Consider the following 19,545-nt stretch of genomic DNA (forward strand, 5'->3'; position numbering starts at 1 on the left):
AGATTTATATGGGAAATGAATCCTCCCACCCATTTTAACATGAACTTCAAGTTGACTGTAGAGTTCAATGAAGTGTCACTGCATTCTTATACATTTTATATCCAAGTCTCTGCATATTTACTTAGAAGTAAGTGCCACTGAGGTCAATGGAACTTGCTTCCAAGTTAAGCATGCGGATGATTGCAACCTTAACGATTTTGTCAAATAGGATACAAGAGATCAGAGGTTGGCCATGGTAGGCAGCTATTCATAACAAATACAGTCCAGCTCAAATATTTTGCACTGTTGACGTTGTCCAGCAGTTTGTCTGTTTTCCGGCTAGCTCCTTTGTCTAGACTAGCAAAGATCATTTTAGCACAGTGACATTTTGATATTTAGGCAGCTCAAATCTAGCCATCATCACTTGGAAGTAAGCCCCACTTAATGCACTGGGGCTGAGTCCCAAGTAAGGGTCCAGGACATGTACTTTCGTGAACAGCCATTTGTGCTGATGTGAAATGCAGCCCTTGAGTTTTGCAAGAAAACATTAATCATGCAGCTGTCATATGTTTCCTGATGGTGTATGAACAAAACAAAACAAATACTAAGTTCAGGTCCAGGAATATTTTTTGCCTCTGCATTGCTAGAAATCTTACTTCCAGCTATTAAACTGACTCAACAAGAAACCACTGGTGCTCTTACTGAGTTCCATTGTACTTAGGAGCCTTCGTCAGACAGAGAAAAATTCTCAGTCCTTTTTTGTTCCATTGAGTTGTATCCAACATTATGCTAGTGGAAAAATGACAAGAGTTGGCAATCTTCTACAAACGGTTGCACGACTGCTAGCAGAACAACTCACACTAGTGAAGTCATAATGAGTGGTGGGATGCCTTGTGCAATCAGCTTGTGTGAAATGGCTTGCACAAGCAGAATTAAAGAACTGGATTTAACACTTGTGCAAGGATCAAAACGGGATTTCTGCAAGGGGTACAAGTTTTGTGCTAGCAGAATGACACCATTGGATACAATCCATTCTATCTTCCATGCTGTACAAGCCATCACCTTAAAAAAGAAAAGGAAAAAAAAAGCTATGGTAGAGAGTACCAGTTGGTGCTGCAACTTGCCATTTCTATGCCCAAAGGAACTCCACAGTTTTACATCCCCTCCCCTCCACATGCAATAAAAGGTATTTATTGGGACACATGATGTTAAAAAATATAAAACAGGGTTTTGGGGACACATGAGGTTAAACATATAAAACAAGGTTTGTCCCTGGACCCCATGCCTAAGGACAACGATTGCCAAGAGGACCTTAAAAGATACTGCAGCTGAAATTCCAAGTTCTCACTGCTCAGATAAATTGCTCCCACTGAGAACGGCCATACAAAATACAGCTGGCTGCTAGGGAGAGGTGAAAACCCTGCCCCCAACATCTGGTCCAGTCCGGGTTGTGTGTGTGTATCCACCGTTGAGAAATCTGGGCCGCTTGGAACTTACCAGATTTCCCCAGAGCCCTGGTGCATCCACTGGATTTTGCTGGGCATCTTTCTGACTTCAAAAATGGTAAGATGTGCTAATGGTGGTTTCCATTAGCCTATCATGGGATAATTACAGATAATTATGTCTGTAATTTGTGTATTTTCTGCCACTTACAGCCATAAAGCACTTACTTCTATGTAAAGCATGACCATAAAGTGCTTACTTCTACTTATCACTGCAATTTACATAGCACTTATCACTGCAATTTACATAGAGGTAAGCACTTTACTGCAGCAATTTGTGTAGAAGTGCTTTACGGCCGTGATGTTCCCACAATAGGCTAATGACAGCCGCCCTTAGCCTCTCTTGCTATTTATAAAGCTGGAAAAGTGCCCTGTGCAAAATCCAGAGGAGCCGGTCTTCTGTGGACTCCACAGGTTGAATTCTTGGGAATCCAGCCTCACTGGAGTCCACAGCAGATTTCTCCAGCATCCCTACTGGCTACTACTGTCCAGTCAGAAGCAACTGGCCTTAGTCATAGATTTCAGATGCCTTCTTCTCCCACCAGCAGCATTCACTGGATGAATGTGATGTATTTTGTTAGGCTGCAGGCACATGGGCCGTGAGGTACTGCAATGGCATGACTTTGCCTGGCTTGCTGCCTGCACTAAGCCTTTGAGTAAGCTGATACCCAGTTTTCATCAGGCACCATGAAAATGCACCTAATTATTTGTTGCTGAAAAATAAAACGTGATATAATGTATTGGTATTTAAATAACTGGCAGTATCTTACATGAGCTTTGATACCTATTTTGCACCAGACTGTTCCTGGGTCAGGTGCCTCTCTTACTCCACCCACATTTCAAGAGTTTTGGCTCTTGGTTAGGGATGCTGGAGAAATTCGAGATGGATTAAAATGAGCTCAGATTTCTAAGAATCCGACCTGCGGAATCCGCTGCAGAGTGACTGCCTCAGGCCCTACGGAGTCCATGGACTTTCGGATTATTTTTTTACTTTCCTGAAATTTACGCATATAAATCTGTATAAAAATACGTAAGTTTCTGCTGAGGAAATGTAGAATGGAATAGAGGACAATATACTAAATGTTACGTACTGGAGTAAATTATGTACATACTTACATAAATACTTATGTAAATATTTACATAACTATTTCCGTATTTTCCCACATGACGAAAAAAGATCTGCATCCGTCTGAGGGCGGATGACGGAACAAAAGGCGCCTGACAATCTGCAAAACACAGACGGAGTGGATTTTACACAGTCTGTAAACTCCTCCTCTTGGTGAATTAGGAGTCACTTTTCTCATGCAATGCTCTTTCACTAAGTTAGACCCAGCACTTCTGTGAGCAGAAGAGGTTTTCTGATAGCAGAGGGACACTTTTTGATCCAGCCTCATATTCCAGCAAGCACACTCTCATCTTGGTTCCCTCACTGCCCCATCTGTTGAAGGCTACATTCTTTTTTCATCTGGGGCTGGTAAGTGATGTGGAAAACATCAACTTCATCATAGAGAGAATGGTTGGGGCACAATAAAAATCCTCTTTGTCCATTTGGTTTTTGCTCAATGAAGAGTATATAACTTGTGCAATCACTCCAGCAGATGCAATCCCATAAAAACATATAATCCTCACTTTTATGTCTATGATGCTTTCCAAAATCCTGGATCATTTCATTATTTCACAGGAATCTATATTGAGTCATACAGTTGAATGTTTGCTGAAATTGTTTGGCATAGCATGTTGAGCAGAAAAAATAAATGTATTGTTGTTGATGATAACAGCTAATAACGTGAACTTTGCAAAATTGAAATAGGATGATTATTCTTACAGATTAGTCATTACAAAGACAAACACCATTCCATGACATGTACTTAAGCATTTTAGAAAAAAAATATCACAGACTATTTCTGGAGAGCCGCTAGGAAACAGACACTGAAAATAACCTCATTGGCCTTTATTTGCAAGTCCCTCTTCTGCTAGCACAGAACATATAGGCATGTTGAACATATTAAATGTGCTGAATATATGTATTATGGTCTTCCCATTGGAATATCTGGATATCTTTGTTAGCCTATATGCATTTGTAAAATGAAAACTGCACCTAAGATACATGGGACTGCCACCCAAAAGGGCAGCCCCAAGTCACACTTCCCCTTTCCCTTCTGCAACGTGCCATACAAGCTATCCTGCATCCCGATAGTATTAAGCTGTGCATTTGATTTCTCTGCTTCACATCAATGGCTGCCATGTGCCACAGGAACAGATGCGGAACTGCTAAGCCTAGAGACATCATAGCTTGGCCATTTATGCAGTGCCAGTAAAGAGGAACTACCTCACCCCAAAACAGGATTTAAATAAAATGTGCATATGCTGATTTCTTCATATAGATGCAAATTTAGAAACGACTAGAATTTAAATAGAAATAAATACAATACAACTCACCCTAGTGGGGAAGACTGTGACCAGGTGACCTCTGTTGCTGTGCCTGCTGTCCAGGGCTAACCATTGATGGAGAACTTCAGGGCCCCTGCTTGCCATTCGTAAAGTTATTTGTCTGTAAATTGGACTTGGACTGGACCACCCTTCAAATGGAGGATGCTTTCAAGTAGAGAACTGCCCTCTGACAGCCCTTCAAATAGAGCACTGACCTCTATACAGTAGGATACCTGGCCACACCCTATGATATCAGGAAGTGGGATAAATTGTCCAGTACGCTATTTAGTGTGATAGGGAAAACTAGACATGAAGCTGCAGCTTTTGGCATCAGCCCTTTCTTTTAACATCTAATTATGCCCTACGTATATGAAGAAAGGAATACAAGGGCCTGTTCTTCTCCAGGTTCTTTTCTAGATGAAAGAGGATCTCCAAGGAGACATGAGGGCAGAAAAGCCTCTTGAGCCTCATACATTCAGGCTCAGTGAAATAGCTGCTCAAGGAAAGATGTCTTAAGTACCATAAAGCAAATCATATAAAACAGTTCATAATGATGCTTTATTTGGTGCCAGAATTGCCTCCACAGTATCGAGATAGGCCAAGCAATGGAGGTGGTGGTGGTGGGGAAGACATTACACTAATGCCCATAGAACTAGGGTGGGCATTTAGGTGCCCCCCCCAAGAGAAAACGTATCACCAAAAAGAGGACGAAAGCGGGCAGGATTTGCATGAAATGTGTGCAAGCTAACGTATATGTATATATGTGGATTTAGAAATGATGACAACAATTTAAAAAGAAATACAAGACATCTCCCCATAGTGGGGAAGACCAGGTGAGCGGTGTGCCTTTTCCGTATATTTTCTGGGTGCTAACTGTTGATTGGCAACTTGATGGCCTCTGCTTTCCTTTCTTTTGTTTCTTTATGTTTGAACTGGACTTGGATTGGACAAACAGAAGACATCTTTAAATAGTGGACTGTCCTCTGATGGCCCTTCAAATGGAGGAAAATTGCATGCAAAGAATGTGTATATTAGGCAAAGACACATAACATGCATGCGTTAGGAGAAATGTGTACAAACATTCTTAGGAATTTTCATGCAGTTCTTTTTACTCCACCCCCCAAAGTGTGGTTTTGAGCAAACTTAAGGCTGGAGCAATTCTCAAAGTTTGACATCAACAAACTTAAGGTTAGAAAAGGTCATCCATGCCAGTCCCAGCTGAGGTGATAGATGAATCGTTCCTCATTCACTTGTGGTTGTGGAATGAAAAGATAATTATAGCTGCCTCAGGGGATTAACTATAGGGAGGTATGAAGCTCTCTCTGTTGTCCAATGGTTTTTTGGGAGGAGAAAGGGGTGGATGATATAGAGGTGAGCATATGGGGATGAGCAAACTGCCATTAGATGAGAACCAGGTCCTGAGACAGACATTCATTCTCTCTGTATATAATTCCCTATACTTCTTCATTTTCTTCTTAAGGAACTGATGATGGAATACCCCAGCACAGTTCTGAAGGCAAGAACTTCAGGTTTGAAACTTGGCCCCAGGTTTTTTCCTTTTCCTGCTAAACTATGAGGTTGTGAGGGTTTCATTTGAGAGCCTTTTTTTCTCCTCTAGCAGTTGCAGGGAAATATGGAGAAAGGGACAAGTCCCAAAGTAAGTTCAGCAGTACCATTTTTTTCAAAGATGTGACTTGTTTAGGCCTAAACAAGCAGTAAAAAGCAACAACAGGGAAATGTTATGAAACGGTAATATCTGAATATCACTTCATGAATTTCAATTTAGCAGGCCAGTAAGAATATTCTTTTTTAAGGAAAAGAGTAGAAAAAGTTTTGGGGTAAGCCATCACACAGATGTTAGCAAGTACAATTAGTGTGGTTCATTTCCTGTAACTTAATTATAATTTCTCCCTTACAATAAAAAAGGGTTATTTTCTTCTTTCCACAGTTGGGCGCGTTCCCACCATTAATGTCCTATTACGGCTAATATCCAATTAACTTCCCAGCACTGGCAAGAAAAGGATATTTTTACAAGGGTCTGGACTCCAGGCCTAACTGTGTTTTCAACATCAGACCAGCAAGTCAAAAACTCCCTTCACTTTGCCGAAATAGGCAAGAATTTTGAACTTGCATGAGAATTGGCAGAAAATGGAATTTTCTAAACATCTCCAAATGCCTCATGGATCTCAGCAGAGGGATAATTATTAAGCTATATAATTAGAGTTATTATAGGCTTAGAAGCTGAAATCAGCATTTTAATTGGCAGATGAATATTTCAAAAGTTTTTTCTGAATAGCTAAATTCATATTTTTTGGCATTAAAACAGAATTCATTGTCCTTCCACCTGCAAACACTCTATTAAGGGCTCTTTGTGGAGTTAACACCTGGCCATAATGCCTGCTTTTATGAAAGATTTATGTATCAAGTCCACTAATGTGTAGTTTTGTGTTACTATTGTCCTGTGTGCCACTTGCTGGATGAAAAGTGAGAGTTTATAAATACTGTATTACGCTGGTGCGATGTCCCACACCACGATGCGATGGCACTATTTTCCAAGCAGTTTTGTACATGAAGTTAGAAGTAAAAAAAAACACAACCCACTGGCAGACAGCCCAACCCCCCATGGGCATGTTTAGCTGCAACGGTACCAATGGAGGTTTGTGCCATTGCGGTTTCACTGGGATCTGGAGTGCAGCAAGTAGAGCAGAGTCATTCGGAGCATCTCAGGAGGGGCTGTAGCTCAGTGGTAGAGCAGCTGCTTTGCATGCAGAAGGTCTCAGGATCAATCCCCAGCATCTCCAGATAAGCATCCAACCTGGAACTTCAGAGAGCCATTGTTGCAAGTCAGTGTTGACAATACTGGGCTAGATAGACCAAGGGTCTGGCTCAGTATAATGCAGCTTCCTATGTTCTCATCAGCTAACCCAGCAATGGTTCAAGGGGCAAATCATCGTCTTATGCAAATAAAAGTACTTGCATCTCTACCCTGTCCCCTGCATTGCTCAGCTGCAAAATGCAAGGGGTTGTTCTCAGTGTGAGATTTGGGGCAAGACACGGCTGGGGAGGGGGAAGCGACCAGCCAGCAATAGCCTCTTAAGTACCACTTTCCAGGCCATTCCTGGCTCTTCCTTTTGCCACTGGTGCTGTTGATGGGCAATTTGCACTTATCTGTGGAGGCTAGGACTGTTCTCTTAAAACAGCCTTCCCACGTCCAAACTCCAGACACACTCCAGCAACATATCTGGAGGGCACTAGGTTGGGGAAAGGCTGTCTTAAATCTTCTGACTCTGTGGTGCCTGATTGCTCAGGTTAAAGCTGAAGTTTGAACATTTTGAAACATAGAAAATTTTGAATTTGAAAGAGGCCACTTTAATAGGCCCATATATATGGGCATTGTTGAGTTTGCACAAGCTTTCCTTTCATCTGTAGTCTCGTAGGACTCAATTCTATGGCCACTAGTCAGCAGCTAGATGGCCATAGGACTGGTCGGTTTCTGGGAAACTGACCTGGGATCCCACGCTCCGAGGTCAGTTCCTGGAGAACCACCTCCCCGCCCCTCTCCTGCTGCCTCACTGGTGGCGCAGATTGTCCCCAGGCTCCATGCTTGTAAGAGTGGGGCAAAGGGGGGCATTCCTAGGGGCAGGGAGGGATGGGGAGTGCCTAAGTGTGAGCATGACACTTCCTATGCATCGTCCAGCCTCCCCCTCCCCGCGTGCGCACTCCAACATCCCGTGGCTAGACAGCTGAAACTGGCCATCTAGCCGTGAATGCAGCGTGGCTGGAGAGCAGAGGAGACAATCCCCTCTGCATTCCTCCTGCCGTGCATTGGATAGGCGGTTGCCTCAGAGTTGGGAGGCAGCTGTCTCTCCACATAGGATTGTGCCCTAAACCAACCTTCATGCGTTTATAAGTAAACACATGAAGGTTTAGAAGTACACTGTTGGAAAAGTGTGGTTATTAAAGGTTATTACTTTTCACATAAAATGGAAGTGGGGAGAGAGAGCAAAGGACTTGCATTCTCTTTCTTATGTGAAGGGGAATGCATGAGTTGTGCTAGGGTGGCCATGAGTCCTACATTAAAGAGGGCGGTCATCTATTTGAATTTGTGCTGTCTTTGAAGGACTGTCCAGTCCAAAGCCTGTTTATGATAAAGAACGATAAAAAGGAAGGAAGGGCAGCAGTAGCCTTGACTTGAACCATCAACAGTTAGTATCTGGTCAACAGCTGAATGAGAGGGCACACAGGTCACCTGGTCAGTCTTCTCCACTATGGGGAAAGCCCCCACTATTGTATTTCTATGTAAATTATATTATATTGTGTACAATATACAATTATATTGTATTTCTATTTAAATTATATTTCTATTAATATTGAATCATACATTTGGAAAGGGCCATTCAGACCATTGAGTCCAAACCACTGCTTAGTGTAGGAATCCAGTTTAGAGCATCCCTTACGATGGCTGTCCAGTTTGTGCTTGAATCCCTCCAACAACAGAAAGCCCAGCACCTCCCTAAAGAGTTGGTTCCATGGTCTGACTGCTCTGACAGATTTGCATAAATATCAGCTGCAATTTGTATAATTTGCACAAATTTCAGTCGCAATTTGCACAGATTACACAAACAGCAGGTTTAATTTGAGTAATTCTCTATTTGTGCAAATAAAAAAATATAGGAAATCTGAGAACTGGCTCGACTCAATGCAGATCCAATCAGGCCAGTTCAAACAGACCAGGGGGGCGAACCAAGGCTGTAGATCTAGTCATTTTTCATGAGTGTGCTGATATTTCAGGGTTACAGTCATACCCCCCATCAAGTTGGAGTTTTAGTACTCACCAAAGTTAGCATATCCACTTCTGAGTTAGATGACTGGTTTTGGTCTGGTCTACAGAGTCCATTTGGGCCTTTGAGGGCCTTTTTCTTGCTGATTTGCTTTTATATGTTCCATAACTCAACAGATCTGGTCAGCCATCATTAATCATAAATCAAGGAGGTCTTGATCTTTTAAATGGCCCATCTGTTCAAGCGTCTGTGTAGTCTGTGCAGAAGCTGAAAAGAGACTTCTTCATTAGCTTTCTCATTTTTGTTACTGCCATACTTGTTGGGGGATTAAAGGCTCCTTACTTAAGCTAATGTTCAAAGAGAGCTGGAAATGTGGAATGTTATTTCACAAACACATTTGTGGGAATAAGCAGTGTTATTGCAACGATTCTGAAAAGGGATCTTTATAAATATGTAGAGATTGTAACTATGATCCATTCTGAACCAATATAAGTAAAACTGGTTCGAGGGTAGAGTGCAATCACCTTTTCATTTTTCTTTTAGGAGCTCTTAATCCAAAATCTTTCAAATCAAGAAAAACATATGACAGACAGAAAGCCCTCCTTCCTTTCCAAACACCTCTGAACTCTGAAGATCTTTAACTCGTTTTAATAAACCTCACATCACAGCCAAATGTACCATATTTTCACAATATAGCCACTTATTCCACTCATGCAACTACTTAAACAGCTCACCTGAGCTACAATATTTTCTTTCTTTCTTTCTTTCTTTCTTTCTTTCTTTCTTTCTTTCTTTCTTTCGTTTTGCAGCCCAGTCCAGTAACAAACTCTCAGGCAAGGCTTTGGATCAGTTACTAAATAAAAATAATCCTATCCTATTTAGGATTAAGAAGAATTTCCTGTCTGTTAAAATTACCACAGCTCTAGGCATTTCAGATGGCTGCCTTTAGAAATGAGCAACTGGATAGTATGGATTTAAGACAACTTTATCTTGGGGTAGCTAAATGGAAAGATTTTGCTGGCATGCCCAGAGATCCCAATTGATCTCTCAGGTCAAATTGAATGATTGGCTCTTTATCCATCCGTATGAAAAATCCCATCCACTTATACCCATTACTGGCATATGGTCACTGTGTGAAAGGGCCTCTCTTGCCCTTTCTGGATAGATAGATAATAAACCTGTGTGTGCGTGCGTGCGTGCGCGTCTTCTCAGATGTCACATTACACTTGGTGTTTCCTACTTTTCTACATCATGAAGTTACTCAGTTTGTCCTGCAAAGTGTCCTAATCCTCCCATATATAACAATGTGTCTTATCCTGATGTAATCAGTAGATTTCATCAGCATGATCCTATTGCACTCCCAATGTCTCTAATGAAATATTGATTAGCATGTGTCCTAAGACTGATCTTTGAGGAGCTGCACTGGCTGTTCCCTTCCAGTTTGAAAGTTTGCCTTTTAAGACAAGTCTTCGACGTTCTTTCCTTTAACCAGTTCCTTTCCCATTGTATAGTGTGTGCACTGCTTCCTGTCTTTTCACATTTATAAACATATGAAACTGAATTATGCAGGCTCAGCAACAAGACTCCTGGGAGAAGGTAGAAAGGTGAATTCAACCTCTCCCAAAGTTCACCCAGATAACCAGATAATCATGGATGTGAAGTAAAACACAGAATTCACAAAAATATGTCTTGTTCAGGCATTCTGTTTACTGGTTCAGACATTCACCTATTCAGGCATTTACCTATTTACCTGTTCATGAATTCTATTTACTGGTTACACTGAATGCTTGTGGAGAGGATGAGTCCAACCTTGCCCCATGTTTCTGTTGCCCTGTGCTCATGGAGAGCAACGGTCTGAAGAGGAGAGTCTCCTGTACCTGTGGAGGCTTTTTACACTGGAAGATCAGGGTCCTGGATCATGTGGAGAGCCTCCACAAATACAGGAGGCTTGGCTGTTCAGACCATCACCGTCCACAAGTACAAGGCGATGGAAATACATGAGGGGGTGGAGCACTCCTCCCCTCATGTGTTCAGTGAAACCAGTAAATAGAGCATCAACAGGGCTTATATTTTTGAGAATTCTTTCTTTAACTTCACATCCATGATTATCTGGTTGTTTGGGTAAACTTTGGGAGGGTAAAGTATAATTACAGGACCAATGTATAAGGGTGAGTTGGCTAAATCACATCCCGTTATTATAACCAGAAATGGGGCAGGGGGAGTTCTATGGCATATACTGAGAAAACAGCTCAACAGACTGGTCTGAAACTTGGCAATGTAGGAAATGTGGTTTTGAGGATGGTCCATGCCAATATTGAGGTAGAAATTGCTTATATATAGGAGTCTGACAAGTGCCCATCAACAGTGTGACAGGTATTATTTTCCCCGCCCCATAGACTTACATGGGGTTTAGTTTGTAGTAACATTCTTGTTTTATACATTTATTTTATAACCCAAGTCCCAGCAGTGCCTCCAAATGTAACCCTACTTTACCTACCAGCAACCCTGTGGGGTGGTGGAAACCATGGGACCTGGGTTAAGACATACAGCAATGGATGAGGGAGAAAGATGCTGATCCCAAACTAGCGTGTGGTGCTTCCAGCTCTCCAGGACTCCTGTTCCCTGAAAGCAGGTGGGAGAAAAACACCCAGTGAGCAGCTTATAATACAAGAATTAGGATTTATTTAACAGAGACGACAAAAGCAGGGAGGAAGCAATACAATGGCTGGGTTCACACAACTCCCTAACCCACCCAGTGTGGGTTGTTGTTGAACCATGGGTTATTGTGTTGTCTGAACGCAGTGTGTTTTCTGCAGGGTGGGTTATCATGTTGTTTGAACACAGCATGTTTTCTCAGGGTTGCTCATTAACCATGCAGTGTGGCTTGTTAACCACCCTGTACAACCCAACAACAAGCCATAGGTTCTCAAGGTGGGTTGTTTGAGAAAAATAAACCACACTACATGGTTAACAAGCCACCCTGTGGAAAATGTGCTGTGTTCAGACAACACATTAACCCACCCTGCGGAAAATGCACTGCATTCAGCCGACACTGAATTCAGCCATGGTGGTTTAGCATTCTGTGTGAACCCAGCCAATGTTAGCTATTTTCTGTCCATGTATGCTTTGCATAATAGGCAAAAAAAAGTAGAGCATCATAGGTGGTGATATACTCACTTTGCATTGGTTGGTTTTTGTCCTGTATGGGCCCAAGAGGCAGAATGAAAGATATACATAGATAATCAAAGCTAAGGCCTTATTCACGTAAAGGACAGCCACAGGCACCTGCCTCTTCCTAAAAAATTAGTTTAGATCACCATGCTCTACAGCTTGCTGAATTTAATAGTAGGGTTCTTGCAGCTGTCATACTGGCAGATAGATCTATCTGATTTACAATGTTTAGCAACACCATGCAAATTGCTTTTTCACAAAAGCTAAATAATTTGATGGCAATTTACACCTGAACACAACAATCAGCCCCTGATTGACAGTAATTAACACTTGAGCAGTGTCTCTGCGGGCCAAGGGCAGCAAAGCTCATACAGCTTCAGCTACCCAATACATTTAGACTGTGATCCTGTACCTGGAATAAGCCCCACTGAACTCAGTGGGACTTGCTTCTGAGTCCCATTGCATAGGATTGTGTGTCTAATTGGTGACTTGTTTCAAAGGAACCGTCGAGTTAAAAACCACTCATCTAAAACATAGGGTTCTGAAATCTTTCAAATACACAGTACGCAATCATATAAGACAAAAAAGCCTATCCACACATCATACACAAAGGTTCCAATGAACAAGAGTTTAGGACAATATAGATTGCAGATGTCCTCTCCCACAATTTGGACTAGACATTGTATTTTAAGTGTCTTCTCCACAATTCATTTTGAATCAGATCACAACCTGAAATAATACTAGAACAGATTTGGATGAGTCATCTTATCACCACTAGATACTAATAATGTAGACCAGGTGTGTGGCAGTCTATTGGGTCCAATTTTTGGACACCCAGAAGATGTCTGGGAAATATGTCCATTACTCGAGATAGATATTTGGGTGAATTTAAGTGGGTGTACCTATCTCCACAAAACACTAATAAGGTAATAGGGGTCTCTTTGGGCTTGTATGGGGCAGGTATATATAAAGTCATATCCCAGACCAGTTTATACTGATCTTGTCTGGCACCAGGTTCAGCTCCAGTAAGTGAATGGTATCTTCTATTTGTCTGTGGAACAAGGGAGGCGTGGAACTCTTGAATCAGTGCCTGAAGGCTGTTTTGGGTGGATCAGGAGGAAAATGCTGAAATTAATCCAGACAAAATGGAGGTGCTGTAGGTACAGAAACCACATATTCTGGATGGAGGTTTACAACTGGTCTTAGGTGGGGTTGCAGTTCCCCCAGATAACCCAGTATGCTGTTCGGGAATTCTCCTGGACTCTGCACTAACTGGGGAAGTTCAGACAGTGGCAATAGGCAGGTGTGCTTTTTACCAGCTTAGGATGGTATGCCAGCTGCAGCCCTATCTGGAAAGCCTTGCATCAGTTATTCATACAGTAGTGGTATCCAGGCTGGACTAATACATGTGCTCCACATGGGGCTGCCTTTAAAGATGGTTTTGAAACTTCAGCTGGTGCAGAATGCAGCTGGGATGTGGCGGTTAGTACATAAGACACCAATATTGCACCAGCTGCACTGGTTGCCAGTTCGTTTCTGAACCTGAAGTTCTGGTTTTAACCATCAAGCCTTAAAGCAGGGGTGGGGAACCTCAGGTCTGGGAGCCAAATCCAGCTTACCTAGAGTCCCAATCTGGCCATCTGGGGTACCCCAGAAGGCCACGCCCCCTTTCCCCCAACCACAGATCATTTGGTGGCTTTCCAGCTTTCTCTGTAATTCCCCCCCCCCTTCTAGAAGGTTTAAATGCTTCTCTTAAAGCTTAGTTATTGTCAGGAAGAGCTTTAAGCCACAATATCCTGGTATTTTATGTGTTTTTTGGTCTCGTCCACCTCTGGAATGCGGCCCCTGAGAACTTCCCCAAAATTGAACTCAGCCCTTGGGCTGAAAGAAATTCCTCACCATTGCCTTAAGCAGTACGGGGTCAAGGTACTCGAAGGACCACCTTCATCCATACTATCTTGCCCACTCTTTGAGGCCGGTGGCTGGAGTCCTGCTCACATGCCTGCTCGTCAGGGCAGTCAGGCACTACAGATCTGGCTTTTTCAACCATGGGCCCTTGGTTGTGGAACACTATCTCAACTGGCGTGCATCAGGCCCCACCATTACAGGCCTTTAGAAGAGTTCTTAAGATTGCACTTGTTTTCTTTGACCTTTTATTAAGGTCGTTTTTATGGGCTGTTGAACTGGGATGGTTTTACCTACTGCTGTTTAAATATTTTTGGGGTTTTGTGTTGCACTGAACAGTGTTTTATTTTTAGCTAGATTTTATAAATGGTTGGCTTTGTTTGTAAGTCTGTTGTTGTGTTTATATCAATTTTTGGAGCCACCTTAAGAGAGTTTTCCCCTTAAAGATGACATGCAAATCTCTTAAATAAATAAATGAACAAACAAACAAACACTAGAGAATTAGGAATGATTGAACAGGTAACTATTTCATATGTTTCTCCAAGTAGAAATCATACTGTAACTATAAAGCTTGAGGATTTTTGATGATCCTTAAGCAAACCTAGAGCTATGTAATCCTTTGCAAGATTCTTCCTGTTTTATAACTGTAGAAGGCAGAGACAACACATTGGAGAACAGCAAAAAAAAGAAGGAATATCTATTTCCTGGTGGATTTGCCTTCTATGCCAAAGAACAAGTCCCCTCTCTTCCCATGCCATGTCACAGGATGCTTTTGAAATTCAGGGACAAAAAAAAAATGCTTGCAAAGTAGCACACAATCAAGTTGCCATTTAGAAAAACAATGCCCACATACATACATGGGATTTGGGGCTATCTCTTATGCACACACATAAAGATGTTTGCTGGCTCATAGCCAAAGCAAGTGAAGTGCTTACACATGTTTTGTGATCCATCCTTTGTGTGGATATGTCTCACAAGCTTTAAAGATCTTTTTAGGCAGAAGAACACTGGCGTTTTCAACTAAAATTCACCATTTTAGCAGCTTCAGTGTAAAACTAGGCATTGAAGGTGTTCTCACACTGAGTTGCTATGGACTGTGTTATCAAGCAGTTGATACATACATTTCTTTTAAAGTACCTAACAGTGGGGCTGTGCATGGACTCCCCAATCTGACTCAGAAGCTGCTTAATGGTTTCCGAGGCTTGCCTCATTCGGCTCAGGCTGATTTGGGGGGGGGGGGTGACCCGACTTGGCCCCAAACCTGAAGCAGGATTTGGATGGCTGAATTCCGATTCCCCCCCCCCTTCATGCCCCAGCGCAAACCCCAGTTCCTTGCCTGAGCTGCCGCCGCCAGCGCCTGAGCCGTGGACACGTGCCGGCTCTTGTTGCAGGGAGTCGCCATTTTTTAAATGGCAACGTCTTGGAACTTGCCATTTTAAAAATGGCGACTGCCTGCAACAAGAGCCAGTGCAGGGCTCAGGAGCTGCTGGTGGTGGTGGAGGAGGTGACAATGATGGTGATGGCTCAGGTAAGGAGCTGGAGATGCCAGTGTGCCAAAGCTCGGAGAACCCTCGACCCGCTTCAGGTTGCTTCATGCCTGCTTTGCCTTGGAAGGGGCCTGAAGCGTCCCACTTCGACTTGGGCTTCGGGCCTCAGGCTGAAGCAGTGCACAGTCCTACCTAACAGATCTAGGCTAAGAGGTTTCTAAAAAACTGTGATTACTTTTTTGTCAACAACACCTGTTGGCCTGAAAAAAAGTCATCTTATCAGTCTCCCATGTCTCATTTTAAAGTTGCCAGTGTTATATTTTAGGAGTATATATCTACCTTCCCACAGTGTCATCACAGTTTCGTGGTTGCTTTTGCGGTTCCTTACAGACAGTATAAGATAAGCAGTTTTCAAGATGCAATTCTAAATCATTATTGTTTGTATCATATGCATGCTAATTCATGCTAATTATCTATAGTTTGCTTAAATGTGCATCTGCATGGCAAAATTCAGATCTAAATTATTGTTGCATACTACAAGCACAAGTAGTCTAGTTGTGCAACAGATTTTGCCTACAGTTGCCATTCACTGATGCAGTGCTTATAATCTCAAACCAACTTCTTGTTCGGGACACCTTTAGGGCCAAAACAGACATTACTATATAACTCTGTGTCAGGCAGCAATCCTGTTGTTTGTTTACTCTGAAGTACTTGCAGGAAACCCAATAACAACACCCCCTCCCCCCAATCCTGATCTAGGTTGGTCCTCCTACACCTACTCTAGAATAAAAATGGTGGGGCGGGAGACATAGATGCTAATAACAAATCTATCACAGTAACATCTGATTTGACCCACTATGCAGCTTGTTTATTGGGAGCAGAATATCATGGTTATTTGTGCTATCCTATATCTATCCATCCATTTCTGGACTCTTGAGTTTTCGGAAAATATATGTAGGGGAAATATATGTAGCATCAAAAAGGAGTTGGTTTTCTTATGGAAAACAAAATAAGCTGAGAGTATAAACTGCCATTTTTACTGCAATGAAGGACGCCTGAATGAGCATCATTTCTATTACATTGTGTCCTAGCATGAAGACTGTATTAATACTGACCAGCTTTGTGCAAAATGCCTTTGGACAACTTTGAGAAGTGTTTTATATGAAACTCAATGAAGTATGGAGGTAGCCCCCATTTTAATGATTTGGATTTAATGTGGCTTACCAGCAGGTTTGGCTAGATAATGGATATGTTAAGATTTTCAAATCAAGTGGCCATATGGTTGCCATCTTTGTAACTTCTCTGTCCATTTATCACAAGGAAAAGAACTAAACTAAAGAAGGCCTACAGTTTTTGAAGATTATCGTCAATGAGTGGCAGATGCTCTGTGAATTCAAAGAGAGTTACAGTATATCCAAATCAGAGAGAAGAGGATTTTCATTTAGTAACATCCCAATCAGCAGTTTCCACCACCAGCAGAAGATAAATCAATCTAAACTGATTGTCCATAGCTATTAAATTCAGGATCCAGCCATTCTAATTAGCAAAGTGTGTTTGAGATAAAAGGGTTGAAATGTCATGTATGTTGTGAGGTTCTTTGACAGTAAGAGAATTATTTGAATGTACCATCTGCTACCATACCAAATTTAATCTCAAAGATACATTGGCCTTTTGTATCGCTCATCAGCATATGCAAGGAGAAAATGGAGAGTAAAAAGAGGAGGGAAGCAAAAAAAGGAGCCTAATCCTAAGTATATTTACTCAGAAGTAAATCTCACTGAATTCAGTGTAATTACTTTGTGGTAGTTATTCAAATGTGGGGAAAATGAACAGCCGTCTTTTGAGTTTGTGGTCCAGCTCAGGGATGATTTCCACAGAACATTTAATTCATGCAGATCTATGCTCACGTATACCTTGGTTGTAATGTGGAAATGGCTGAACTGATCAATCCACTCCAACGTTACAAAATTGCATGAAGGAACCTACTGTATATCGAGGTAGACCATTGGTCCATCTAGCTCAGTATCGTCTACATCAGGGGACCGGCAGAACCTCAAGCCCAAGGTCCAAATCCAGCTTGCTTGGGGTCCCAATCTAGCCCTCTGGGGTTTCCCCAATGTCCCCATCCCTCTCCGCTGCCCACTTATCATTTGGTGGCTTCCTGGCTTTATTGCAGCTTTTCCCCCCTACTGGCAGTAAGAGCTAAAAGATACTGCCATTTTTTAATATGTTGACCCAACCCCTTTTGCCTTGAGCCCCACCCATGAAATCCAGCCCCTGAGAGCTTCTCCAAAATGGATTCGGCCCTTGGGCTGAAAAAGGTTCTGCACCCCTGCTCTACACTGACTGGTAGTGGCTCTCCAGGTTTTCAGACAGGACTCTTTCCCAGCCCTACCTGGAGATGCCAGGAATTGGAGTGTACCTGGACCCTCTGTTAAGTAGTGAATGCATTCCACTACTGAGTTACAGCCTATCCTATGCGTACACACCCTTATATCAACAAAATCTGTTGTGGGAATCTGATCTTGGTCTCTAAGCCAAGAGCCCAGATTTCATTTGTTACCTAAAGCAGCCTGCTTTAAGTTAAAACCCCCCCCCCACATATTTTAACAAGAGTCTAGGGAAAACATTTCAGTGCAACATTCCTGAAGCAAGACATTTGCTGTTGTAGGTTGTCTTCACTGCAAACTATGTTCTGTTGTCTTCACTGCAAACTATGTTCTGTATTATTAGACATAGTGAGAAAACTATATTAGACATTTCGTAAGCACCACTCTTTAATATTAACATATGTAGGGAGCCTATGCATCTGCCCAGTGACCCAGACTGGTGCAACATATAGTAGGAGAGAAACTGCACTGATCTCAGTAACGAGGTCTTTCCTCCAAGATGTTTTGAATAAAGCAATTTTTTTTTCCTGCAGAGTTTACACATAGTTTTCCTGGGAGATGTGTATTAGTAATAGGACATCTGGAACACAGTCCACTCGGAACAGCCCCTCGCCCCATGCTCAAGGGCAGATAAAGGAAGCACTTCCGCACACAGCACATACTTGAACAATGGCATTCGCTACCACAAGATGGAGTGGTGGCCACCAATTTGGATGGCTTTAAAAGGTGGTTAGACAACTTCCTGGAGGAGAAGTCTTTCAGTGGCTACAAGTCCCAATGGCTGTCATGCTTTAGGTTGAGTCTTGGCTGTTTGTAAGCAAATACAGGGAGTAATGCAATAGAATAGTCAAGTTGGCAAGCAAGCAATCAAGCACCAGGTTTCAGTTCAAGGAGGCTTAGGCAGGAGTGGTCAAAATCCAGCAGAGATCAGAACACAGGCAGTCAGGCAATGAGGATCAATCACAAAGCAGTAGGAGTATTCAAGGTAACAAGCAAGAGGTCAAACACAGTAAATCAGGCAGGTGCATTACACAGTCCAGAAGCAGGGTCATTAGACAGCTCAGACAGTCAGTAAATAGAGCATCAATCACAGGCCACAAGTCAGGAGGCAAAATACATGGCAGAGGCTGGAGGAACCAAGATATTCCAACAGCAGCTGGGTTTCCAGTGAAGGCTTTTAAGCCCAAAGCCAGCTGGGCCCCACCCAGAGCTCAGCTGCAGCAATCAGAGCTCCCTTTCCAGACCCTACTCCTGAGGAGTCCCTTTCTCCTGAGCAGACCTTTCCTGGAGGTGAGCACTCCTTCACACAGAAGCTCTACTAGCCTGTCTCTTGAGGCAACGGCACTCCTGGGAATCATCTGGAAGAAAAAGTAAGAGGACTGGAGTGGCGAGTGGCAACCCTCCAGGGAATAAGAGAACACGAAGAGTTCTTGGACAGAACGGTGGAACTATAGCAGCAAAGTGAGGACCAGAAGCTTGAAGAGCAACAGCAAGCTGAGGTGAGGAAAAATGCAGTAGAGGATACTCTTTGGAAAAGGGTGACAGTTAGGAGAAGAAGAACTAGACGCCACTCTGCACCAGTGGAAGCAGTGGAGCTGTGGAACCGATTCCAGGTACTTGCGGATGAGACTGGAGGACAGCCTGCAGAGAAAGAATTACTGGGGAACGTGCATGAGAGCGAGCAAGAGGCTGAAGGTCAGTGAAGCAGAGGAGATGAAACCAAGGCCTACAACAACAAGAAGAGAAGAGGAGGAGGAGTGGGAGACTCCTTGCTGAGTGAGATCGAAACCAAAGTATGTTGTGAAGACCCATGGACTCGCCAGGTATGCTGTCTCCTGGGAGGACGGATTAGAGATGTGACTGAAGGGTTGCCTGCACTCATAAAGCCTACTGACACAGG

General features: G+C 42.7%; 1 protein-coding gene across 1 annotated transcript in view; it reads left to right on the forward strand.

Moving 5' to 3' along the window:
- The window catches only part of SPON1 (spondin 1), a 508,583-nt gene that overhangs the window by 24,691 nt on the left and 464,347 nt on the right, over nt 1-19,545 (forward strand). The window lies entirely within an intron of this gene.

This window comes from Heloderma suspectum, chromosome 1 (genome assembly GCF_057233095.1).
Source record: "Heloderma suspectum isolate Gila_16-S chromosome 1, 16-S_ref, whole genome shotgun sequence".
NCBI classification, from domain to species: domain Eukaryota; kingdom Metazoa; phylum Chordata; class Lepidosauria; order Squamata; family Helodermatidae; genus Heloderma; species Heloderma suspectum.